This window comes from Protopterus annectens, chromosome 4.part0 (assembly GCF_019279795.1).
Source record: "Protopterus annectens isolate FY-2018-M chromosome 4.part0, PAN1.0, whole genome shotgun sequence".
NCBI classification, from domain to species: Eukaryota; Metazoa; Chordata; order Ceratodontiformes; family Protopteridae; genus Protopterus; species Protopterus annectens.
This window is the reverse complement of record NC_056733.1, coordinates 1,899,487,333-1,899,514,052: the sequence shown is the minus strand read 5'-3', so window position 1 is coordinate 1,899,514,052 and position 26,720 is coordinate 1,899,487,333. Positions and strand designations below refer to the sequence as shown.

At 38.4% G+C, this 26,720-nt stretch overlaps 1 long non-coding RNA gene across 1 annotated transcript in view; it reads left to right on the top strand.

Moving 5' to 3' along the window:
• LOC122800204 overlaps positions 1–26,383 on the top strand; it is an 89,657-nt gene extending 63,274 nt beyond the window's left edge. The window contains exon 3 of the long non-coding RNA XR_006364557.1: positions 25,415–26,383. This is a non-coding gene — a long non-coding RNA (uncharacterized LOC122800204). The remainder of the gene's footprint in view (positions 1–25,414) is intronic.
• The last annotated feature ends 337 nt before the right edge of the window (positions 26,384–26,720 follow it).

The following is a 26,720-nucleotide window of genomic DNA, read 5'->3' as shown; positions in this document are numbered from 1 at the left end:
CAGAATGTAGAGTACCCTTCAGACACATCATTCGGATGCCAGCAAATACATCTGTGTTACATACCTTACCTTTGTATTTCTCACCTCAGTCTGATGTACCTGTTGATGTTTTTTTTTATTTGTTTAGGTTGGTGTCTTCCACTGCCTCTGTTTGTTTTAATTTTTGTTTTGGTTGGTTGGTGTCTCCAACCGCCTCTGTTTTTTTTTTTTTTGCGTTGGTCTCTCCAACTGCCTCTGTTTGTTATTATTTATTGGGTTGGTCTCCAACTGCCTCTGTTTGTTTGTTTGTCTGTCTGTCTCTCTTGCTTGCTCTCTCTCTCTCTCCAGTTGCTGCAATGATATTATTGCATGTGTGGACAGCAAGTACAGGCTGCTTTTGTAGGTAACTGCACATGTGCATGTGATGGCCTCTGCACCAACTGGTGCCCACCATTTAGAATTGCATGCAGCCTGCTGTGTGGTAATTGCAGTTCTCACTGTGATTTCAGGACACTGCTATAAAATGATAGGTTAGGTAGGCGTAGGCCTTTCAGTTTTGCAAGGTGGGGACCATGCATGTTTGCTGTGGACACTGTTGTGTCAGTCAGAAGGTTGGTATATGTCTCATATCTGAAGCTGGGTTGTAGCCAGTGAAATGCATGTTGTACTGAAACCTGACTGTTGCTTCTTCCAGTACACTCTTCTCAGTGTGCAAGTTTACTCACACCTCCTAATGCTAACACTGGATACATGGGAGTATGTGCTTTCTTTTGGAATTAGGGAATTAACTGGCATACAACAGTAGTTATTGCAATGTATTCCTATGGCTTTCCTATTTTCCCTTTACATTCAGTCCTTGTAATGCATGTTATATTTCTTTATTGCAATGTATTCCTATGGCTTTCCTATTTTCCCTTTACAGTCAGTCCTTGTAATGCATGTCATATTTCTTTATTGCAATGTATTCCTGTGGCTTTCCTATTTTCCCTTTACATGCACTCCTTGTAATGCATGTTATATTTCTTTCAGCACCAAGTTATTGTGTATCTGCTGTGGCTTAGTGGTACATCATGCAGACTGGTGAGTCCAAGATGTGGGGTTTGAGCCTGACAAGGGTATTTTATTTTGCTGCTGAGCAATACAAGGGCCTTGTCATACAGAGTGACTAAGGCACTTTTAAGCAGTGGTAAGCGGGTTTGCGTGGGTCTGCACAATTCTTAGCTTAGCTTATTGTATTTTAGCAATACTAAGCTAAGCTAAGCTTAGCTTAATTTATGTTAGCAATAGTAAGCTAAGCTTGGTGGAGCTTATCATATCTTAGCAATGCTAAGCTGGGCGCACACATGCGCACACTGGTGCAAACCTGCTGACTACTGTTTACAAGTGCTCACTCCCACTAACCCCCGCGCTCATGTCTTTGACAGAAAAGTAAATGGGGAGATAGGAATGTGGTGATAAAGGGTGCTCAAAGAGGGGAAGACAGTAGGGGAAACTAGCTTGGGATGTACACGATGGGTGTGGAGAAGGTCCATAGCTGCCCATTTCTTTACCAGCAACAGCTGTGCATATGCAATACATTAGGTAGGATATTTGAAACCTTCCACCCCTGAGAGAGTGGTGTGGACATCTAAGTATGTTGTACTACCAATTATAATATGAGGCACATGCACTGTTTGTGAACTGCTATACTGTCATTAGTACGTTACTCACATCTGAACAGTTTGTGGTTTGTGCTGGCATTAGCACAGTCTGCTCAGGACGACTGGACATGTTATTAAGTGAGAGTCAACACCTTTCTGCCTACTGTTAGTACATTTCACAGGGAGTCAGAGGGGCACAGCTAACTTTTGTTTACTAATCAGGGTCATCACTGTAGAGCAGTCACTGTTGGGAGGTCTGGCCTGTGACCTATGCTAATATGCCAATGTATATCCTGCTCTGATACTGTGTGGGGTTTGTAAGCTGCTACTGTAACCTTATTCCCTACTAGCATGGCTGATTCTCTTTTCACAGTCATGTCATGCAATTCAACAACACCTGCTGGTTAAGGCCCACAGAACAAGATTTGTGTTATGCCATTCCTATTTTCCCTTTACATTCACTCATGGTAATGCATGATAAATTGCTTTCAGCACTAAGTTATTGTATATCTGCTGTGGTTTAGTAGTACTTCATTCAGACTGGTGAGTCCAAGGTCCTGGTTTCGAGACTAACAAGGGTATTTTTATTTTGCTGCTGAGCAATACAAGGACCTTGTCATACAGAGTGACTAATGCACTTTTAAGCAGTTGTAAGTGGATTGGCGTGGGTTTGCGCGATGCTTAGCAATGCTTAGCTAAGCGTACACAAGCTCACACCCACGCACCCCAGCTAACTACTGCTTAAAGTGCTTACTCCCGCTAACCCCTATGCTAATTTCTTTTAAAGAAAAGAAAATGGGGAGATAAGAAAGTGGTGAAAAAAGGGGGCACAGAGAGGGACAGACAGTAGGAAAACAAGCTCAGGATGTGCAGGAAGGGTGTAAGGAAGGCCCATAGCTGCCCATTTCTTTAACAGCAACAGCTGTGCATATGTTGAAAATTTGGAGTGAGTTTTGAGACCTTCCACCCCTGAGAGAGGGGTGAGGACAACATAGTTTGTTGCACTGCCAATTAGAATTATCGGTGTACATGTCCTATGGACATGTGTGCAAAATGGGAAGCTATGTATGGGGCGTAATTTATTTTCGGGTACAGATTGCCCATTTTTTTTTTTTCAGGTGAGAGTGGTAAGTGAGGTAGGAGAAATAGGTATATTTGGGGAGGTAGGTTGGGGAGGTAAACAGACAAGACAAACAAGATGCATACAGGGGCAGAGTTTGACACATGGGGTGGGTGAACACAATTGATGGGGAAGGTTGTTTGGAAATCGCAAGCCCATGAGCCCACAGATAGTAACAGTGGAACTGAGATCCCCACCCATGGGCAGTCACCACTGCACCTTCACAGCCCCGGGGGTGGCTGTGCTGGGGGCTGAGTAGGATGGGCAGGCTCACCCATGAGATGCACCTCTCGCCTCAAGCTGGCGTAGGGGATCAGCGACTGAACGCTGGATCTCCCTACGCACCACTGCCCGGACCCTTCGAAGGGTGATGGGTGGCCCTTCTCCGCCCATGCTTGCATGGGGGGGACGAGCCCCATCCCCTGCAGCGCTTCCACCCAAAGGTGGCACAGGACCGACGGAGGAGGGGAGTCCAGGCAGGGCACCAGAGCCACTGGTGCCAGGTGCACTCGCCAACTGAGGAGGGACAGGTGGGTCCGCTGGGACCAGCCTTCCCATATGTTCTGTTATTCGGTGTGTTTCATTACAACATAAACAAAATCATTCCAGATTAGTTGTAACAGCATGCAGTAATATTCCCATTAACCCAACACACCACAGTTCCAACAGTTGAACAGCAAACATAACACATGCATATATTGAACAACAGTGGTTATTCCAACCGCATGCAGGGATGATTGGTAGCAACAGGCCACCATGAACATGGTGTTTGAACAGGGCACATGCATCAACATGAGTGCAAATATTTATGGAACAATAGGACATATATCCCGACAAATATTTAAGATTACACATACCCATTGAGGTGCGGAATTGCATGGTTTATGCACAAACAGTAGGGTGTAGAAAAAACCTCCATTAACATCTTATAAACACTTTTACTCTACACTACATTCCTAGTGACTGCAGGTGTATATTCCCTACATGTATTATTACACTTGCCACCATGCATTAGGTTGTGTAATGGGTTTGGCTAGTTCAATCTATACTTGACCTATATCTCACATACTAACTGTCCATAATGCAGATGTTACTGCTACATATTTCATGGTTGCATTTATATTTCTTTATCTACATATCTGGATGTTTTCACATGACATTTTCACTTCCAATTGTACAGAACCCTGCATTTATTGAAGCACACTTACATTTCTGGGGAACATATTCACATGCTACTCGTGTGCCAGATTTACTTATGCATGCCAGCCAGTAACTGACTGTTGAGGACTGTATATTAACTTTACAGCTACTGCACTTCCATCACCCACTTTAGATGGGACTGCAGAACTCTGGGTTGCCAGCACTTTCTAACACATTACTATTTGTATAATGCAAGGGTACAACAACATTTCATATTAAGTGAAACAGACACACTCTGGGTTTTAGACCTTTATTAATGACATTACACACTTTTCCACAGGCTCACTCATTTATTTGTTTTAACGGTATATATGGCAGATATGTTCATGACATATTATACCTTTATTAATAGGTTAGCACACTCTTTTTTCAGGCTCACTCACATATCATTTTATATGACAGTGCCTGCAGAGATATTATTCCAGACATTTGTTAACTTTCTTAATGGGTTACTACACTCTTTTTCTGCCTCTCTAACGTTTTTATCTGACAGTACATGCAGAGGACTTATTCAGTCCATTTTATGGCTGTATTATTGGACTATAACACTTTCTTTCATGCTCTCTCCCATATTTTATATAACAATACATGCAGAATAATCAGTAACATGCCTGGTGGCGCAGCCTTAGCAGCCTATCTTCATAGGCTTGCTGATTCGTAACACGGTCACCTGCAGCTGTAAAGTAAATGAAGGGATATTGAGACATTCCTATCCGTTATACATACTCCATTTTAAATCCTTACATACTGCATTCCATGGCTACATACTCAGTTGTGGGGCATCCCGCATCCCACGGGCCTCCTGTATCCATTGGTTCAGGTGGTCATCCTTTCATCTCTTCAGGTCCGCATGGCGGTGACGGACCTGCTCACCAGTCCGGGGAATGCCTGTGGCACTGTTGAGGTCACGAGCTAACCGGTTCAAAGCCTCTGCCTTGTACTCCGTCTCTTGGAACTGGCCCTGCAGGAGTCTTGCCTTGTGATGGTGGACTAGGAGCCAAACCATGTATTTGGACTCCTCGGTGCCCCATCTATGCGCTTGGAAGCGCACTCCCTCTCCAACACCAGACATTCTGACCGCAGATGTGAGCTACAATCAGTTATGGCATGTATTCGCCTGTGGGGCTTAAATATGCTGCATTTCCTGCACTTTTTTGTGATTGGCCGTTTTGTAAAATTCTTGGCTGACTGCATACCTGCTTAGTAATGGTTAAACTACCATTCCTAAGTTTATGTATGTAAATAGTGGCTGTTTCTCCTATGTTGTCATGGCTTAGTGGTTCTGTACTTTGATTATGATGTAAAGGGTCCTGGGTTCAAACCTTGTCATTCTTTTATTTTAATACTGTCTAGACAGGCTAGGGGGTGTGGCTGCGTTTAAGCAACTTAGCTCTACGTTGCTCCCCTGTGCCCTACGGTGCCCTGGTTGGCGCGGTGCACACGTCTGCGCAAACAATTTGCGCTGGGTAAAGTGTTTTTAAATGTTGGGCAACTCTATTGCGCTGGGTAAAGTGCTATTATACTATGGGCAACTCTGTTTAGCTGGGTGAAGTGCTATTAAACTATGGGCAACTCTGTTTAGCTGGATAAAGCGCTATTGAACTATGGGCACCTGTGTTTAGCTGTATAAAATGTTGCTTAACGGCAGGCTATTATACATCTGGGTCTTTTAAAAATATATATTTTGTTTGCTGATACATTGGCCATGTCACTGCTTTTAATAACATTTTAATCATATTTGTCTGGTATTATTTCAAATATTGATTTAAAACATAAATAAGAAGGGGAGTGGTGGGACTCGAACTGTGAATGCCTTCTCTTTGTGCATGCGCTCTACCATTATGCTATTGCTATTTGGATTAATTTGCATAAGTAGTTCTTATATGCTCTTCAATGTCACAATTGCTAACTGTGGTTAAGCAATGGGCACACCCGCGCAAACAAGCGCAAATATGGGCAGCTATATCATGGATTTAAAAAAAATTTTTTTTCCGTTTTATAACTCTGATGGGGGGTTTACAGTGTCAGGGAGTATGGTGCTGGGTGCAAGTACATTTGAGCGGACTCGCTCTTGTCTGTTGACATTATGCTTTTTAAAACCTTGCAGGGGTGTGGACTTTTAGACTGCTCGGCAGTCGGACACGCCCCCTGCTTGCCTACTCAGTCCGTTTAAGAGTTACGGATGAGTCAGCGTGCCCTCATGAATATTCATGGCACGCTGACGTCATACCATTCAACTGCAGCCTCCGAGTAAGACATATTAAGCCTTACACGGAGGTTTCGTGAATCTGTCCCTAAGTCTTTCTCTCTTTTTTAATCTGTGTATTAGTTTGTATAGGCGTACACTATGTCTGCCTTTTTCTTAACAAATTTCATTAAGTATGGAATTTTGAAAAAGGAGCTAAGGGAAGTGGTGTCACTCTTTGGAGTCATAATAAAATTCTATCAGTTTTAATCAAGTCCACTTAAAAATTGGATTGGACAATACTACAGATTTTAGATCAAATTTACTTAGTTATGAATATAATTTTGTGTTATCGAAGACCTAATATGAGATCACAGACACATTGGGACTATGTAACTCTCTTGAGAGAAAATGTGAATTAAAAAATAACACAATATTCTTGTGGGTGATGTTAAATACTCTAGTTTATCCTGGATTACTTGAGTTTCTAAAACATGCTCTAAAAAATAATTTACAGACATTAGCTCAGTATATTTTAAGAACAGTTGGTCATGAATAGTATCAGAGGTAGCAATATTTTGGATATAGTACTCACAGATAGAACCAGATTTAATTAAAGATGTAACAATCAAGTCCTCATTAAGTACATCAGATCTTAATTCATTAACAAACAAACTGAATGTATCAGGTACTAAATGAAAAATAACAAAGAAATATAATTACAAGCTTATTGACTACACTGCTTTACTGCGGTGGTGGTGCTGCGGTAGCGTTGTCACCTCACAGCAAGACGTTGTGCCATTCGATTCTCAGCTAGAGCATCTTCTGTGTGGAGACATGCGTGAATGGGAGTACCTTAGTTGAAGGTTGTGCGTCAGGGCTGGCAATCTCGGCACATAAAAAATCTACTGCCAATCATTAGCGGACCGGAGTTCCGCTGTGGCGACCCCTAACCGGGAAAACCCGAAAGACACAAACACAAACAATTGACCACACTGCTTTGAAAACCTTTCTGTGTTATTTACTGGAATTAAGAACTAAATTTAGAAACTACTGATTATGGATATAACACATTATCCGATTTGTAGGGTAAATCCTTAGATCCCATTGCTAAATATAATAGGCAGAATTTAGTGCACCATTACGGAATAGTAAAAAAAAGATAAAAAAGAAGAGAATCTGTAGAATTTACAAAAAAACCCCAATGGTAAACAAAAGAAAATTAAACAAAATCACTAGAGAAATAAAATATAAAATGAAAGTCACAACAGTAAACACTGAAAATAAATTAGCCACTGAAACATCTAATAAAAACAATGATCACAGATACATAAATATCATCAATAATAACACATTTTAAATAAAGTCAGTATAAATTAATGACATCTTAACTGACAGTGATAAAATTGTTAATAAATTTAATAACTATTTTATTAACACCAGTACAGGGTTAGATAGCTTAAATAGGTTTACCCCAAGGAATTTAAAAAACTTTGGAGTTTGCCCAATTATTACTCAAGTGATTATATAAAATGCAGTGAAAAAGACAAGCAAGAATGGGTCTATTGTCCCAGATAGAATACCTGTGACATTACTGCTGAATGTAAAAGATATTGTTGTTCCAATACTACTTCAAATATTTAATAAAATCCATACATTTTCAATAGGAAAACATCCTGTGTTAACTATTTGTTTTTGTATTCCTAAAGTTCATATATCAACTCACTATCCACCATTTATACCAGTTATTTCAGCCAAAGGTTAAAAAATGGAACCCATGGCTAACTGACAGTTTGTTAATAAGCTTAGTCAGGAATAACAATTCTTATGTCAGAGACTCGTGGCATTTTGAAACAGTTGAAATTTATAGATATTGAATCAGATGACTGGTTAGTTATACAGAATTTATGAGTATGTGCTACCCATCAAAAGAATGATCATCTCAATCTTCCAACATTGTTCTCTGATTCAAATCCAAGGTACTCCTGATTCTCCTGATTCTTGGAAGTTAATTCCTGTACTTTTTTCTTTCTCAAGAATTTTCCTTTGGAACAATGGAAATAGGTTCCTTTGCAAAGTGTGTAAGCTTTGTTGTCAGCAGAATGAGAAGCATAGTCCCATTCTTTTTGCTGGCTCACTCTTTGTTGGATAAACTTTCCCATTTCTTCCTTGACCTGTTCTGTTTTTTAACACCTTTATTAAATTATCACTTAAGACACAGGGAAACATACATTAATATAAAATAAAAAAAAACATATCAACATGTTTCCAATTGCATACATTATACATCACATGTGTTCTATTTATAACCATGATGAGTCCAACATACATTGCTCAATTCCTGCCTTACCTTAAATCTCACTCCTCCCGAGCATTATTCTGTATGTACTGTTCCCATGATTTCCATTTATTTAGGTAATTTCCTCCTTCCCTGTTCTAAAGCTCCCACTTCCAATTCTTTTATCTCTGGTACAATATTCGGGTCTATATCACGTAAGTGAAATGTGATATAGCCGATGGCTTTAACATCGACACAAAGTCAGCGAAATGTGAATATGCTGAAACACCTAAACTACAAAATTCAATATGTCGAATTACCATGGTTGGCCAACATGAACAGAAATACACTTCCTAATTGAATAGGAAATGTAATTGCATTCGTGTTGGCCTACCATGGTAACTTGATCTATTGAATTTCGTAGTTTAGGTGTTTCAGCATTTTCAGTGTTCGTTTACTTTGTGTTGATGTTAAAGCCGTCGGTATGTCACATTTCAATTACGTGATATAGACCCCAATATTCAGTACTTCAACTACCGTTGGTTTAGACTTTGATTTCCATTTTCAAGTAATTTTTTTGTCAGCCAGCAGAATTAAACTTACCAAAATCTTACTATGTTACTATGTCTAGGCAGTTCAGATCCAGTGTCCCGCCTGAAAAAAATCATTTCTTCAGTCACACCAATTTGCTCATCCAATATTTCTGACAGAATACTTTGTAGGGAACTTTTAAAATCAGCCACCTCATAGATGGCGCAGTGGTGCAGTGGTAGCATTGTCACCTCACAGCAAGTTTTCTGGTTCAATTCCCAGCTGGAGTGCCTTCTGTGAGGAGTCTGCATGTCCTCCTTGGATTCATGTGGGTTTCCTCCAGGTGCTCCGGATTCCTCCCACATTTTAAAGACGTGCATCTTTAGCATTTCTTCCTAGACCTCTGCTGAAAATTGGCTTTGTTCCAAGTTGGACTTTCCTGGTAAACAAATGTTAAATAATAATAAAATTGCACTCCAAAATACGTGTTCCCAGTTATCTCTTTCTTCCCTAACACACCTCCAATATTTGCTATCTACCTGAGGAAAACTTCTTTGGAGTTTTCTTGTGGTATAAAATACTGATGCAAATACTTCTAAGCAAAATCTTAAACCTTCTAGACTTTACTGCATACTTGGGAGCCATACATATGTCCTTCCATTGTTCCTTTGTAAATTGCTTGTTTAGTCACACTTTCTAATCTTTTCTAAACTCTTCTGACTGATTCTTATAATTATCATGCAATATTTGTATGCCCTTGTGATGATGTGAGGTATTCCCAGCTATGCCAGGAGAACTATGGCAGTGGATGTGTAACATATGCCAGCACAGCGAGATGGAATTTAGTAAAGAATTATACATTATTTGAATATAAAACTGATTTGTACAGATGCTTGTGTTGAAAATATATTTGTAAAGTTGCTTGCGTTAAAAATATATCAACAGTGTGTCCTGCAGGACAGAGGAAGAAATGTACATGTATTATTGTAACTGTTGAAATGTACATATTGTAACAGATGATACTGGAAGAGAAGAGGTTAATCTCAACCCACCTAACTTTGGAAAATAGTAAGAAATTAAATTACTTAATTTAGGCCATAAAGATTGTATTTTACAGTTCTCAAAAAACAAGTAATCTTTATGGTATCCCAAAGTCTCCAACAACCCACTAAGCAAGTATAGTGGGACCAAAACCAAAACAGTGCAAAAAACTTCACTGTTTTCCCTGAAGTCTCACACAACCCACTAAACAAGTATAGTGGGTCCAAAACCAAAACAGTGTAAGAAACTTCCCTGTATCCCCATACAGAGAAGTATCTTACAGTTCTCAATGCAGCCAGAGACAAAAGACTCTACTAGGAAACTTCCTGCATTGTCACTGGGGTGAATTAATTGATACTCTGGAAGGGTGGAGGTTTGAAATTGTTTTATGACTTCTGGGAGCTGCAGTAGATCTTGCAAGGCTGTGTGTGTGTGTGTGCGTGTGTGTGTGCGTGTATGTGTGTGTGTGTGTGTGTGTGTGTGTGTGTGTGTGTGTGTGTGTGTGTGTGTGTGTGTGTGTGTGTGTGTGTGTGTGTGTGTGTGCATTATTGACACACATGATAAATCCTGACAGCTTCTAGACAAGGGGGGTCATGGCAACCAGAAGTCAGATGACCGGATGTATGTGATGTCATTCTGTAATCCATTACTAAAAATAATGTTTAATACTAGGTGAGATTGAAGCCTCAGGGTACTCTGTTTTTTAACCTGACAAAGAAGGCTATTTCACCTACTTCATCTTGCCTTGTTCTAGTAAGTAACCAGGGAATAATAATTCTTCAGGTCAGTCAGAAAAATATAGTGAGATTAGTTAAGTATTATTTTTATGTAATTGTGTGAACCTGTTCACATGCGTTATTTTTAATATTTCCTGTGGGTGAAACTCTGATGTTTATTGTAAATACATATTTAGTATTTTCATGTTATTTTATTATTTATTATTAAATATATTGAAATGTTCATTGTGGTTGGTCCTGTAGCGAATATTTAACCTTTGAGAGTACTTATATCTGTTGGTGACACTGTGGCCACTCTTGAACACCTGACTGTTTTGTCAACATAGCCATTAGTATTAATATTAATTTCATTGAGTATAATTGGGTACCCTTGCAAGAGCCTTAGCGTAGCTGGCTTTGGGGTGTCTGGTGGCAGTGTAACTATATTATAGTCTGGGCAGAAGAGGGCATAGCTAGTAAATTTGTGCCAGCCTTTCCCAGGTGTGTGTGTGTATGAAAATCAAATCTCAAAGTGTGTGTGTGTATGTCAGTTACTTGGAGAAGGGACATGGAGCACTGGTTTCACAGCAAGGGTGCTGGAGGATTTGGCTTGGACACTCAGCTGAGGTCTCAAACCTATAGCTGTACCAGTGGGGAGTCTTACTGGGGATGTGGAGGGAGACAGATAGAGAAATCTAGACCCTGGACTGAGTGTGATCCCTGTGTGCTCTTAAGGGAGAGAGCTGCATCTGGAAATACTAGGTGTATCCATTTTTGTTCCAAGTGAACATCCCTCTCCAGTGTCAGTGGTGAGGATTCAGGCTCCTTGATAGCTGGCCCAGATAGGGGATGTTATAACCCTATTAATTATTCCTTTTTTAACAGCAGCTTCTGTTCTAGATTCAACTCTATCAAAGCAGGTTTTTCACTTATAATTCCCCTGTCCCTTTCTCTTTGCCTATACTCTGATATCAGTCCCTTGTAGGGAAGGCAGTCTCTAGACTGCAGTCCAAATGTCTTCTTGGCCTCATCTCATTCTATTACCTTTCTGTCTCTCATTATTTGCTCCCAAAATACCTTGGCTCCTTTGCCATTTTTCTCCAGTAAATTTGCATCCCTCTCTTGCCTACTTTCTATACCCTTATTTGAAGTCAGCCACATTGGCAAAATCTCCTTTCTCCATTCTTTTATTGGCTTAGTTCTTAGAATACATTTTGTTACTTTATGAATATAATATTCTGTGAAGTTGTTGTAATTCTCATTAAGGCTCTGCATCCAAAATTCCACTCTTTTTTATTTCTTGAATTCTACCTTTTATCATCATCATCATCATCCCTTTGTTTGTTACTTTATGAATATAATATTATGTGAAGTTGTTGTAATTCTCATTAAGGCTCTGCATCCAAAATTCCACTCTTTTTTATTTCTTGAATTCTACCTTTTATCATCATCATCATCATCCCTTTTCATTTTGAATTATAACTCTCTATATGTGTTTTATATATATGTATATATATATATATATATATATATATATATATATATATATATATATATATAGAAGCCTTAATTGTATATCTCTAAACAAGGGTGCCAGAACTGTAGGGTGAGGGGGATGAGTGACCCCCCCATATTTTTGCATGCTAAGCAGCTCACCTTGTATTTTTTTTTTAAAAGAGAGCTGAATGCCTTCAGTACCGTATTCATGGCTGTGTAGTTGCTTGCTTGCCCTCCCGCATTGCCATTCATGGTTCTGCATTGCTGTTCATGATTTTCTGGTTAAAAAAAAAAAAAAAAAAAAAAAAAAGAAAAGAAAAAAAAAGAGACTTCTGGACTTTTGACCACTGGTATAATATTAACGTCATTTCTGCATTTGCTTGCCCTTCCCCGCACTGCACTGCTCTGCTCTGACTGACTAAATTGTTGTGTAAGCCATCCACCACACCACATACTGCATTGTAAGTAACTTGTTAGTTAAATGTTCATTCTTTGCTTTTGGGAAATTGGAAATGTGGGCATTATATACAGATTTTCTAATACCTTAGTGAGGAGAAAGTCCGAGAGACAAAATGATTGTGTGTCTGCAGTTAGTGATTTCTGCCTTTATGCAAATTTAAGATGGATGATTTTTCCATATCGTGGGGACATGGCTTTCCTTAGTGAGCAATTTATTAGATTAGAGACAGGATACGCCAAGACTTCAGCACCTATTTGGATGTATTCGGCAGATATGTTGCTGGGTGCAAGCATGGTGGGTGTTAGATTTTAGATTAGCTGCTTAGTAGTAAATGAGATTACTGGCTGGAAAGAGATTTTATTATTATGATTAACTATTGGGAGGTGGGAATTTATAAGGAGGTTGGGTTGGGTTTTTGATAAGTGAGGTGACTGTTTGAATGAAATGGGAATTTAACTGACTGGCAATGATTTTTGTTTCAGTTATTAAGGGTGGAGGAGGGCTGAGTGCTCTGATCTGGTTTTAATAGTTCGTTATTAGCTGAACAGAAGGCTTTGGCGTTTTCCTGGTTTTCAATTTGCAGCTTGGTATAAACTTTGTTTTTATCATGTCTGATCTAATTTTTGGTGTTATTTCTAATCTGTCTGCATTGCTGATAGCCTAGCGTTCTACTGTTTTGCTTCCAGGAGTTACAAACTTTGTCCGAGTCTTTCATTAGTTGTTCAGTCTCCTGCGTTAGCTATGGTGATGAGCTGGTTTTAATTTTCTTTGCTCTGATGGGGGCATGGGCATTAAGTATATTAATGAATATAGAGTTGAAGAGTACACCTTTATCTAGGTCTGCAGATTCTAGAACCTTCCAGTTGATTGCTTCCAGTTCAGAGATAAAGGTGTCAGAATGAAATGAGAAGAGGTTGTGTGCATTGTTATAACAATGTTGTTTTGGTATGGGATTACTATTTCTTATGGCATAGATTGGGTGGTGGTCATGTAGATTGTCTGGGAGGGTGCTGGCTGTTGGTATGTTTTTTGAGGTGTTAGTCAAAAATCTAGTCAATTGTAGTCTTGTTTGCTTGCTGTGTCTGGCAGAGCTGGAGATTAGTTAAGAGTAACAATATAGATTAATAGCATTGACAGGACAGTCTGATGTTGTGGATTGGCAATCTATGTTAAAATCTCCTGGAATGATTGTTTCTTTAGCAATGTTAGATGATGTCCAGGCTAGGAATTCTGTATTGCTTACGTTATCACCAGGGAATATGTATATTCCTATTATAAAGATACTTTTCTGTTTGTTGACTTCTAGATTGGATATTAGTATTTTTGCATTATTGATTTTGGGAGTGTTAAGGTTTGGGACTGTAAGAGTGAGATGGTTATTGTGGATGATTGCTACTCCACCACTTTTCTCTTTATTCTATAATATCTTAAAATAGTGACTTTTTTCATATTAATGTCAGGACCATTTTTTTTACTGTCTTACTATAGAGGAATGTGTTCATTTTTTATCCAGTCCTGGGTAGATAAGCTACGTTTGAGGAAAATAAAAAACAAAAACTTATATATATATATATATATATATATATATATATATATATATATATATATATATATATATATATATATATATATATACATATATACTGTTTACACTTATATTTTTTATGCTAACGATATGTGTTTTTATTGAATGTCATGCAACTTTACTGGAATGCACTTTTGTTTCGGACAGTTTAGTATTTACTTTATACATTCAAAAGCTGTTTTTTTTACTATGCTTAAATTATTTTTCAGGTCTGCTTTTTACTTTTTTGTATATTTTACTGCTGCTTTGTGCTGCTTAGTTTCCTTGGGAAAGGAGCATCATTTTCAGTCTGACCATAGAACAATTTACCAGTTCTTGGGTTCCATGAAAAAGAAAAAGTTAACTAAACAGCCTCAGCCACTACAGCTTGCTAGCAGTTTGCCTCAACCACAGGAGGGGGACTCTGCTGTGACCAAAGCTGGCTTATCAGACCACTCATCTTTTCCTGGATCCCTCTGATGTTGCCTACACAGCCATTATGGACTGTGGGTTAGTCACATCCTCTGTGGCTTTTGGGGTCCCCTCAGTGGGAAAGGGAGAGCCGCTCTTGTCAGTCTTGGGAAAAGGGGCAGGGAAGTTACCTCTGCTTAAACAAAATGTTGTACCCATCCATGGAGAAGCAGCTGCTGACAGTAGTAATCCTATTTGCCCCAACTTCCCTAGTAAAAAGAAACAAAAATAAACATTTATCATTTCCTACACCAGTGTCACTGGACAAGTGTGAAGTTTGTCATGTGCAGGCTATTGATCCTTCTTATCAAGTGGTTTCTGGTAAAAGGATAAATGGATTCTTCTTATCGTGAAGACATTCAAGAAATGGAAAGGAATGTGAAGGGTAAGATGCAGGTTTATCCTTAGATTTCTGATTCAGATTCGGAAAAGGGCATGGTACTTGACTCTCTCTGTGAGGGATTCTCTTTTTCTTAGAGTATTTCCAGAATGTGCTAGTGTTTTCAATGGGAGAACACTGAGGTTTCTCATTCCCTCAGAAAATTCCGGAACCTCTACCCACCCCCCAGTGCTGTCAGCTTTGTAGGGTGCATTTTTCACAGCCTGTGGTGTCTCTGAGAGCCAGACTGCTGTACCTAAGAAAGCAGAATGTATAAAGTTTCTCAGTCTGTCAAATTTTCATACACTCATCCCAGACCTAACCCAGCAGCTATAGTTAGTTAATTCAGCTGCTGTCAACCATTTTGTTAATTATAATCCTTCCCATTAAGACAAGGATGGTAAAACAATGGATATTTTTGGGAAAAAATGTATGCTTCTGCAACTTCAATTTTTTAAATTTTGAACAGCTCATATGTTAAATTTTATTCTGACTAATTATGAAAGTATGAGGGATGTTTTATCTGCAGATCCCTCCTGTAAGGCAAATATGCTTTGTATGAATTACTTTCTCCAGTTTCTCAGGTCACTACTTATTATTTAAAGTGCATAACATGTTTAGTTCTTTAGAGCAAGTAACATGTGCCATTTGACTTGCGGATGTGCAGCATTTCCAATAAAGCAGGGTCATACAGCTTTAAGAGTATAATAGTATAAGCCCACCAGCAATGACCATGTTTTCAATGGCAGTACGTAAATAACTATTAGTAGCCGGTGTATTAAAATGCTTTTTCATGTGCATACCTGCTTAGTTATGAGTAATTCTGTCTGGTCTTCAAAACAGCAGCAAAATTACTAGCAGCTTTAACATAACTAAACAAAAGGGTGGTTACTCATCTGTAATAAATACAATTTCCCCACCAAAATGGAGTCTACTCCTCTAATAGAACTAGGGTTGCCTCAGTTTGGTATAAGCAGAATTTCATAGTAACCATACTAGATGGCAAAAGCTTTTTTTGGTGTTGCATGAGTATGGAGCACCTTGTTATATCACTTTCTAAAAAATGGATGAAGAATAGATAACAAAAAAGGGTGGTTACTCATCTGTAATAAATGCAATTTCCCCAACAAAATGGAGTCTACTCCTCTAATAGAACTAGGGTTGCCTCAGTTTGGTATAAGCAGAATTTCATAGTAACCCTACTAGATGGCAAAAGCTTTTTTTTGGTGTTGCATGAGTATGGAGCACCTTGTTATACCACTTTCTAAAAAATGGATAAAGAATAGATAACAGGTATTATAAGAGGAACAAAACAAAGAGACCCGCGGTGGTGCTGCAGTAGCGTTGTCGCCTCACAGTAAGACACTGTCCGGTTCGATTCTCAGCTAGAGCATCTTCTGTGTGGAGACATGCGTGAATGGGCGTACCTTCATTGAAGGTTGTGTGTCAGGGCTGGTAACTTGGCATGTAAAAATCAACTACCAATCATTAGCGGACTGGAGTTCCGCTGTGGTGACCCCTAACCGGGAAAAGCCGAAAGACACAAACAAGAAGAGGAACAAAACAGCAATATTGGCTCCTATAAAAAAACACAAGCCTTGAAAATGGTTTGAAACAGGTAAACAAAAAACTTCCCAAACACTGTATTCCAACACCATGTGAAAAATCCACTACGAAACCTGCGTTTGAAATATTTATTTAAGCTTCTCTTTAAACATGCACTTTTCATCAGATTTAAGTATCCAACTTCATCAGAAACAAAACTTTAAGTTAAGAATCTACTAGAGCATTTTATAGCACCCAAATCTCATTGAAATCACATTGAAGTCACACAGCACTACACATGTACTACGCAGAGAGCTCACCCTACTGGTGAGACTTGCAACTACTAGTTAATTCTTTATTTTTTATTGTTTGTTTTTTATATATTGTTTGTTTAATTTCTACTTATATAAAATCTCATATACATGCAGGTCGCAACTCAGAAAATACAATGCTATAATGAACAATGATAAAAATAATATACTAACAAATGTAAATGTAAAACTGTATAAAAATCTCCAAGTAAAGAATTATGTTAAGCTTTATATAACTAACAATGTTAAAATAGTTAAAAATAGATAAAAATAAAGTTTTGACTTGTAATTTCGATCTCAAAGAACTGCACATGTATTTGCTCATAAAAACAGCAAAGTCTCAAATCTAAAAATACAAATGTGAATTCACTTTAACAGATTTTTCAAGTGTAGGACACACATAATCGAATTACACTCATTCAGGCCAGGAAACTGGCAGGCATTCAGCCTCAATTGCCAACAAAGCTCTAACCTTTCCAATCTAAGTGACTCCGGACCACCTCTTCCGTCATTGTATAGTTGTTGTATGACGCTAAATTTGAAATTATGTGTGGGCTGTTCTAAAATGTGTCTTGCCAATGCATTTGTGGATTTACTATTGTTAATACTATATATGTGTTCATATATCCTGTCCCTTAGTCTTCTGTCGGTTTTGCCGACATAGAACGCGGGACAGTGGGTGCATCTTGCCAAATACACTACTTGCTTACTGTTGCAATCATATTTGTCCTTGGCTTTGATCTTAACATCCCTAATACAACAACTGTTACCCTCATGGATATATTTGCATTGGTTACACATATAACATTTGAATGTACCCAGTTTCTTTTTCATCATAGTGTATTTTCTGAGTTGCGACCTGCATGTATATGAGATTTGTAGGTTGAGCTCTCTGCGTAGTACATGTGTAGTGCTGCGTGACTTCAATGTGATTTCAATGAGATTTGGGTGTTATAAATTGCTCTAGTAGATTCTTAACTTAAAGTTTTGTTTCTGATGAAGTTGGATACTTAAATCTGACGAAAAGTGCATGTTTAAAGAGAAGCTTAAATAAATATTTCAAACGCAGGTTTCGTAGTGGATTTTTCACATGATGTTGGAAGACCGTGTTTGGGAAGTTTTTTGTTTACCTGTTTCAAACCATTTTCAAGGCTTGTGTTGTTTGTGTGATGGATCCCGAACCAGTTCTTCCAGTTTCACCATCAGCTAGCCAAGCGGACTCACAGCTAAACCTTACTGTTCTTATTGAACTTTTAACCCAACGGGTCGATGACTTAAACAAAAGACTAGATGAGTCTGCACCCAGGTCAACATTGGGCAATGCCCCCATCATAAACCAGGTTAGTAATTCAAGTCCTAACCTTAATGTCTCAGCTTCTGTGCTACAGAGGGATGGATTGATTCTACCTGGGCATGGAGGGACATGCTCTGGAGATACTGGTGGAACTAGCACCCAAGTAGTCAGGGGAACTAACTTGAATACAGAAGATTTGAATATGAAAACTCCCCCTAACTTTAATGTATGGTTGAGTAAGGAATTTAATTTTGGGAGTAACCTTGTTGGGACTATACCTATAGGCATGCAGGAAAATGAAGTGACACTGGCTCACAAACTTCAAGATTTCGATACTAAGTTGATTAAACTTAAAAAGACTCAATTGGAAATAGCTTATTTCCATGAATGCATCCATTTAAAAATAGTGCCTAAGGGGTTGAGGTCATGGCAGTACCCCACTGGCCTGACTGAAGGCTCAACATTCTATAAAGATTTAATATCCCTTTTTGAGAAGCATGGGAAAGAACTGTTGGAAACTTTGTGTCTCCACTACCAAGAGAGAGCGGATGCTTTAATTACTGAAGTGACTCTGTTAGACGAGAACATTAAGAAGGACTTAGACTTTCAAAGATACCAGTTTGACTATGAGAGAATATTTCACAGCATTGACCAACATTTATTGAAGGTCAATGCAACCAAAATTAAGAAAATTCAAAGGGATTTGAAGGACTATGAAAAAGGGCTAGCATATCCTAGACCCCCACCTTCTCAGAGTAGTAACCCACCCCAAGGTGATAACGAGCAACCGGAAGGTTTGATTCAAGAGAGTGAAGTTCCCCAAGCCACTACTGTTAGTGACATGGGAGACCAGGCTCCAGACCCAGACTTGGTTCGTCGCAGTGATAGACTAGCGACGAAAAACAACATGGGCTACAAACAGGGTCCTAGTGACCATATAAATTTTCAGAACCAAGCCTCCGGCAGCCATTACCCGAAGGGGAGAAGGAACAATTCCAGAACCAGGAGGAAGAACAAGTGGTGAACATTGAAGAAAGGGAAGATTGTTTAGAAGCTTTAAACACTTGCAGTATAGTTTTGAATACTTCAAGAGACTTTAAAATTTATAACTACTCGGAGATTAATATATCGTCCGAGATGGCTGACTTATTATCAAAGGGACATAATTTTGTTCCAACTGCACACACCCAAATAGCTGACATTTTAATAGATTTAAAACTTTTTGTTCGTAAAATGAATTTGAATTTACTAATGGGTGATCATTTACCAACCCAGAATGATTACTATATTCCAAGTGTTTATAACCCTCCTACCCACTTGATTTTGTCCTTCTTTGAACAGATGTGCGAAATTGATATTAGGAACACACTGTTTAGTAGTAGGCATGGTAATTTCCAACAACACAATGTCTCAAGAGAGGAAAGGGACATACTTAACTTTTTGAGTTCCTCGTATGTGAGAATTATGAAACCAGATAAGGGAGGGGGCCTGGCGATTATGAATGTAACAGACTATAACCAAAGAATGTTATCGATCTTAAACACTGAGACATACAGTGAAGTGTCAAGGAATGAGTTAAATATAGCTATGAATAGAGTGAATTCCTTGCTGTATGATTTATATATTGAAGGGTGTATTGACAAGAATGTGTTTGAATTCTTGAAGATGCCAGCACCGAGACTACCTATTATTTTCGGAATTCCGAAAATTCATAAAAGTGTAGCAGACCCACCAATGAGGCCATTAGTAGATGCAAGGGGAAGTATGACATATGCTTGCGCTAAAGCTGTTGACAACATTCTTAAAAAATATGTTGCCCAAGAGACCCAAATTTCAAAAGATTCCTGGTCCTTTTGCAACATATTAATCAAATTCCATTTTTTGAAAACGCCTTATTTCTGACAATAGATGTCAAGGATTTGTATTCTTCAATTCCCCACCAGGAAGCCATTGAAAGGTCAGCACTTTTTATGCAAACCCATAATGCCCCTAGAGATGAAGTGAACTTGGTGACAGAATTAATAGACATAGTACTGTCTTATAATTATGTCACCTTTAATGGTAAATTTTACCATCAAAGAATGGGAGTTGCGATGGGGTCCCCATGTGGGGCTAGTGTGGCTAATACGGTCATGGCATACTGGGAGAGACAACATGTCTTACAAAATCCTTGGTGCCAACAACACATAAAATTTTATATGCAATTCTTGGACGACATTTTTGTGATGTTTGTCGGCCAGGAATCAGAGGCACTGAGAATGATCGACATGTTTAATAACAGCACGGAGATTTTGGAATTCACTTATTCTGTACACAAGGACAGGATTTCATATCTTGACATTGAATTAAGGAAAGATTATAGAGAATTAGTTTATTTAGCAAAAATTTTCCGTAAGAGTACTTACTCAAATTCCTTCCTTCATTTTTCCAGCTGCCACCCTTTTTCACAGAAGAAATCTGTGATTAAGGGGCAGTTAGTTAGGGCAGCCAGGATGTCCACAAAAGATGAGGACTTTATAACCGAATGCGATACACTAAAGAACTTTTTCTTACAGAGAGGTTACCCTCTAGATTTGTTCATGACCCTCCTTGAGGAAGTGAAAGCTAAGAGACATGGAGGAGTGTTCCCACCAATTTTGTGTAATAAAAATATGACTTTGGTTTGTAGTGACAAACAGGGGTCTGATGAGTTGTTCAGCCCTTATTGCTTTATTTCCACTTTTGCCATGCCATGGAATCCTTTGAAATAGTTAACATCATTTGTAAGAATTGGGGGTTACTGCTGAACCATAATGAGACACGTACAATTTTCCCCGAATGCCCGAAAATAGTTTTCAGACATGGTGCAAATTTGAAACAAATCTTAGAAAACAGAGCCACTGTGATGAAAAAGAAACTGGGTACATTCAAATGTTATATGTGTAACCAATGCAAATATATCCATGAGGGTAACAGTTGTTGTATTAGGGATGTTAAGATCAAAGCCAAGGACAAATATGATTGCAACAGTAAGCAAGTAGTGTATTTGGCAAGATGCACCCACTGTCCTGCGTTCTATGTCGGCAAAACCAACAGAAGACTAAGGGACAGGATATATGAACACATATATAGTATTAACAATAGTAAATCCACAAATGCATTGGCAAGACACATTTTAGAACAGCCCACACATAATTTCAAATTTAGCGTCATACAACAACTATACAATGACGGAAGAGGTGGTCCGGAGTCACTTAGATTGGAAAGGTTAGAGCTTTGTTGGCAATTGAGGCTGAATGCCTGCCAGTTTCCTGACCTGAATGAGTGTAATTCAATTATGTGTGTCCTACGCTTGAAAAATCTGTTAAGGTGAATTCTCATTTGTATTTTTAGATTTGAGACTTTGCTGTTTTTATGAGCAAATACATGTGCAGTTCTTTGAGATCGAAATTACAAGTCAAAACTTTATTTTTATCTATTTTTAACTATTTTAACATTGTTAGTTATATAAAGCTTAACATAATTCTTTACTTGGAGATTTTTTATACATTTTTACATTTACATTTGTTAGTATATTATTTTTATCATTGTTCATTATAGCATTGTATTTTCTGAGTTGCGACCTGCATGTATATGAGATTTTATATAGGTAGAAATTAAACAAACAATATATAAAAAACAAACAATAAAAAATAAAGAATTAACTAGTAGTTGCAAGTCTCACCAGTAGGGTGAGCTCTCTGCGTAGTACATGTGTAGTGCTGCGTGACTTCAATGTGATTTCAATGAGATTTGGGTGCTATAAAATGCTCTAGTAGATTCTTAACTTAAAGTTTTGTTTCTGATGAAGTTGGATACTTAAATCTGACGAAAAGTGCATGTTTAAAGAGAAGCTTAAATAAATATTTCAAACGCAGGTTTCGTAGTGGATTTTTCATGTGGTGTTGGAAGACAGTGTTTGAGAAGTATTTTGTCCTATAAAAAAACAGCTTGCTTAATATCTCTTGACAATTTAGGTAATTTTGTGCTGACAATTGGTTCCTATCTGTAAAAATATTGTGTGAAGTTTTCTGCTTTCCCACTTCCTAGACTGACACACACTTTGTATTTCTGCCTCATATTTTTGGTATGTTTTTCATAAAACTGTGTTTTTCTGGCAATTTTTCTGACTTTTTGTGTCAGTGAAGTATTGTGCAGCCATTGACAAACTACTGAATGGGTCATTGGGACTAATGTTTCATTTTGATGTCAGTGAAGTGCTTGTGCATATTTGGCCAAACTGCAGAAGGAGTTTCTGGAACAAATGCTTCAATGTGGTGCTTGTGCATACTTGGTGAGACCAGCAGTCTGTGGAAATGTTTTCTTTCGGTGTTTGTGCATACTTGGTTAAACTACTGAAGAGCTCACTGGGGGGAAATGTTTCCTTTTGTTGCTTTTGCATACTTGGTGAAAGTACTGAAGGGATTACTTGGGGAAATCTTTCATTTTAGTCCTTGTGCATACATAGACATACCACAGAAGGGATCACTTGGGGAAATGTTTCATTTTGGTGTTTGTGCATACTTGGACATACCACAGAAAGCATTGCTGGGGGAAATTTTTAATTTTAGTGCTTGAGCATACTTGGTGAAAGTGAAACTGAAGGGATTGCTTGAGAAATGTGCATTTTCCTTACTCAAAGTTTTCATGTTCTACCCCCATGCATACCCAATACTATTTGGCAAACCATGGTTTGCAATCATTCCAACTAAATTATGTGGAGTTCCTTTTAAGAGTAATCCTTTATTTCTAGCATGATATTTCAGTGTGTGTGTGTGTGTGTGTGGGGGGTAAGTGTTTGGCTGGCACTACACATTGTTATCAGCTCTGTTTGTTATTTCCACAGCTAAGGTGAATGCTAGCAATTCCTGCAATATATTTCTGGCATTAAACAACGTTCTGTGGGCATGCACAGTAAAAGAAAATGAAGCCTGTGAGTAAAGCTGTGTGAAGTCAGCATTACTGGCTTGCTTCACTTTACTCAAAGATAATATATGCTTTCTTTCAAAGGAAAGCATGAATATTATCTATGTTTAGACAATGTCTTTGAAAAAAAATGAAATGAGCAAGACTCTTTTCCTTTAGTGTAGGGAATGCTCAGTGCACCAGCAACCCCCATCCAACACCACTGGAGGAAAATGTACATGGGAAGACGTAAAGCCTGCACAGAAGGCACACCAACTGAAAACCAAACTGTACTGCAATGTGAAGCAGCAACAGTCATTGCTGTGCTACTGGCTGGCAATAATAATTAAAACTGATACACTTAGACATATATACACATACCCACTCACACACACTCATGCACATACAACAAGCACACCTGTGTGTGCACAGTCATGCAAAACACATATGCATACGAAAGTTCACACACACACACACACACACACACACACACACACACACACACACGTGCGCGCACATGCTCGCTCTCTCACTCAGACTCTACAAGCACACACATTCACACACATGCTGCAAATACATACACATGCAGAAGCACCAAACACATACACACACAGTCAAAGACACACATATACTGATACACACAGTACAAATGCACACACAAAATACACACACTCCATTTATATTTTCTAAGTGGAAACAAAGAATCACTGGGATTCAGATGGAATGTTTATTTATAATTTTACTTTTCATTGTGAGTCCTGCCTGTAATACTTTTCTATCTGCAATGGGATTGTATGTTTTTACTACAGAAAAGTATTAACCCCACAGCATATTATAGTTTTCATCTCTTAGGTATTTCTTCAGTGTTTATGGTACTATATGGGTTTATAGATTTATGCTGGACCCTTTACTATTTGGAATCTATTTCTCGGAAGTCTAGGCAAAATCAAATGGCCTGTGAAAACATGGGTATAACATGGCTAGGCTGGTAAAGGTCGTATGGCCATTAGCATAGTAACCTCCTATTATTCTATGAACCCTTGATCCTATAACTTTATTTGGATATTAATTGCAGCTTGCCAATTCTCGGTTTGGGGGCCTTTCTGTAAGAATGCAGTGTGAGAAGAGAGTAGTGTATTATAATGTTAGTAGTTATGCAATTTTTTTTGTGTTGTGCACTTTTGTCTGTATTTTGATGAACATTTCAGAGTTAGTGAACTTATTTCCAAGGAATTTGATCCATCCAAGTTGAAAACTTCTGGTAGAAGCCGTATTGTGTTTTTATCTCATTAGCCTGAGGGATTAACTGTGTAAAAGTCTTTCATCCTGCTGGTATAAAAGAATTACACTTTGTGAGACTGTGTTCATGTTTTCAGAGTTTCCCTTTGCCTGTCTTGGACACCTGTGATTACAAGACTTGGATTGCTTTTAAAACCATGTGGACCTATACCTGATATAAGTTTTTTTTGCACTTGCTGTAACTGTCTTACTGCTATATAACACTTATTTGCTGAATGTATTTATTTAGTTGAATTTATGTGTTTCAGCCTGCACTTATTAAAAAAATGCCATCTGTTTGTCACTGCACTGCTCTTACATTGTTTTAACAGTATTCTAGTATTTCCTAACCTCCTGGTACTGCAAAAGCTGTTCCAAGTTTGCCAAAGTTCCCCTGAGTGTGCCAAAATATTTCTAAGTTTTGCAAAGTTTCTTTGTGTTCTCTTTAGTTGCACACTTCTTTTCTGTATTTTCTGGAGCATTTCTCAGGGTTAGTGAATTTATTTCCAAAGATTCCTGATATTGCAGGAAATATGTTGTTGTAAAGCATTTGTTACTGCACTTGAGCTCAAAACCAGTTCATTTTGTATTACAAGGGTTGTTTTGCACTCTGGAGCTGAATTCAACACATCCAAGTTGGAAATTGTTGATTGAAAGCTTATTGTGTTTTCATCTGATTGGCCCAAGGCATTAATTGTGTAAAAGTCTTTTATTCTGCTGTGATAAAAGACTCGCATTTGCGCATTGTGCAAAGTCAGTTTTCTGTGCCTTGTGTGTGTGTGTGTGTGTGTGTGTGTGTGTGTGTGTGTGTGTGTATATATATATATATATATATATATATATATATATATATATATATATATATATATATATATATATATATATATATATATATATATATATATATATTGTGGTAGAAAATACTAGGTGGACATAGATAGGCTTCACTGGTGGTAAAAAATATGTTCTGATAATACTTTAATGTAAATATTTTATGTGCAGGTAACAAAGTCCATTGACAAGGATACATAGTGACCCTGAGTGTGGAGGACGTTATTCAGTGAGGCTGACCAACTCTGTAAGGAGAAGACCAACCTTCATCTGAAAGTAAAGATGCAAAATCTGACAGAAAGAGGACGCAGGCCACAAAAGAGCTAGCAGATATTACTGCACAGATCCCTCACTAGCTAAGTTATTGGTTTGGTTCTAAGATAACACCCACTGCATCTCATCCCAACAGTGGTAGCTCTGAAAACATCACAGACACCCAAGGCCCTTCTATTACCATTGCAAGCATCCAGAACATCACAGCAGAGACCAGTTTTGCATGTGAAATCACTTCTGAAAATATTAATGTAAACACCCCTGCTTCAAGTCACAAACCAGCAGAGGATTTCCAGAAGATGACATTAGATTTAGATTTTGCCTACCACAACAACCCTGAAAATAATGATGCTGCCAGCTGCACTTCTAGCACAGATTGAGATGCTTCCAGCATGACTGTTAGCTACAGTCACTTTACAGAAGTGCCATCTACCTTGGAAGATGCAGAATACCAACAAGGTGAAATTTCTTCACTCTGGGACAAAGGTCGTGACAAAAGAAATGTAAGTAGAGATCTGCTTCTTAAAAATGATCCTACTTTAAGTACTTAACATGCAGCTGAGAAAATGCCACTTGCTCCATTTAAGCCAGCATGTATGACTACTGATCCTTCCTGTTTTCTAGCATGCAATTCAGTTTGTTGCAGTAATATTGATGAGATTTTCCAACCAGGAACTGTAAAAGAAACTTGTATTAAGCAAGCTGTTTTGAGAAGTAAATCAAAAACTGAATGCAGAAGTTGTCAACCACAATGGTTTTCATCTTTCTCTTGGTTAACCTACTGCCAGTAAAAGGATGTGTATATTGTTATTATTACTTGGAGCTAGCACTAATGTCCAAGCCTACACCAAAAAAACTATATGAGTACCTACATAGCTGTGTGAACTCAGCAATACCTGACAGGACCAAATCATCTTCCTCAAAGAGGAGTAAACCTGTCTGGTGGACAGCAGCAATAAACAAACTCTATAATAGTAGGAAAAAAATTGCTGTCCAGGGGTAAGAAGGAGCAGGTGCCAAGTTGGAAGCAATCCCTCCTTTGTCTGAACAAGCAAATAAAGCCACTGGTGAAATCCTCTAAGGCTAACCTTGAGTCCAAATTGGCCACATCCACCAAGGACAGTCATAAGGCCTTCTTCACATATGTCCGCAATCTTAAAGGCAACACCCAAATTAGCTCTGAACTGGTGGTCAATAACACCAC